Source organism: Aplysia californica, unplaced genomic scaffold, assembly GCF_000002075.1.
Source record: "Aplysia californica isolate F4 #8 unplaced genomic scaffold, AplCal3.0 scaffold00060, whole genome shotgun sequence".
Classification (NCBI taxonomy): Eukaryota; Metazoa; Mollusca; class Gastropoda; order Aplysiida; family Aplysiidae; genus Aplysia; species Aplysia californica.
Genome location: NW_004797330.1, coordinates 673,368 through 674,974, shown reverse-complemented (window position 1 = coordinate 674,974; position 1,607 = coordinate 673,368).

The following is a 1,607-nucleotide window of genomic DNA, read 5'->3' as shown; positions in this document are numbered from 1 at the left end:
GACTGAAGTGTCTTTAGGCCATTCCCAAAGGGGACATATTGACTATGTTCTTTTGCAAAGAAGAATTGTAAATGGGCTGATTTATCAATGACATGCTCATACTGAGCCGAAACAACGTAGGGGGAACTGCTGCTTTTTCTTTGCTCACCCTTACTATTGTCATTTTTCCTCTACTTCCTTTGTATGTTTGTCACTCCCTTGTGAACTGCTATTTCCGGGGTGTCTTTATAGCCGAAGCAGACTTTGTGCTGTTGAGGCAAGAGAGGTGAGCAGAAGCCTGATTCCCCATTTGGGCTTTTCTGTTCTCATCCACCCCTTGGCGCTCATTTGAGCTTATGCAGTTGCAAGTGCCGTAAAATGTTACTAAAACTAAAGCATCAGGCCCTTTTGGGGACTTGGCAGTGAAGGCTCATTAATATGCCGATTCGTACGGCAGTGTGCGTGTATTCCTTAGGGGCTTGTGCGCGTGTACAAGTCACTAATTTTCCTTTAACTTTTCCTGAATCTTAAAGCGAAGAATGCGTACACCGTTAACACTATCAATCTTATATGGTACTGTTAGGATTTTGAATTAAAAAATGGTGCTGACCGTCTTGAACTGGAAGTGTATAGATATACACACGAAACGACACCGACATTGAGAAGAAACAAAAGGAATCAACGTGAACCTTTAAAAAAATGATACCGATATGGCAACGAAAGGACACTGTGCTGATACCAGAATAATAATGGTGATACTCGTTTTCCGATGTTAAAAGATGTGACGGAGCATGGAAATTTACTTGGTCTATCTAGGGGCATATGATGTTGGATCGCTTGCGTGGATCTCCACCATCAGACTTGTACTTGAATTGGACAAGCCCCTGCCGAACGTGTTCCTTCGACTACTGTGTTGACGGTTGACTGTTGAACTTGAGACTTGAGTGTGCTACTGTTGGGTCGCAGTCCCCAAGTATCTTGCTGCTTTCGTGTGTAATGAACCGTGTGTCTGCTCGTGGGCCCCCGGTTCCTGCAGATTTCTTTTACCAAGAGAATCTGACGGCCATTTTTAAAAGACCCATTCACTAAGCACAAAAGGCGACCTTTTCATGTGCTAGGAGGTTGACAGGGAACAAACTAGGTCGCCTAAAACACCTCTTACTTGTCTTACACACTTCACCCAGCTCCCTCGACCGAATCCTCGGATCAGGCTCGAATCAGGTGAATGTATAAAGGGGAACGAGGGGGGGATGGTTGTAGTGGTGTTTGGGATGCGACGGCTTAGGTGGTTACACAAGGGTTAAGCGAGTTGAACAGGGCAATGGGAAGAGACGTTCTCCTAAGGAGTGAAGGTGGACAAGAAATATAAGATCCTGAAAGTGGTGTGAGGTGGATGCAGCTTGAAAAGAGAGCGAGCATGGGCGGAGAGAGTGAAATCACCGGAGCGAAACAAAATAATATATCATCGTTCGACGAGTTGAGAAGAGACAACATTGTCATAATTCTAGAGTAATGGCCATAAATAGGCAGGTTGTGGCGTGAAAGCAAGACGACAGATAGAACGAAAAACCTGGAGCAGAATAGAACTCAGACACCCCCTCCCCGCCCCAAACACACATGCATCCCCC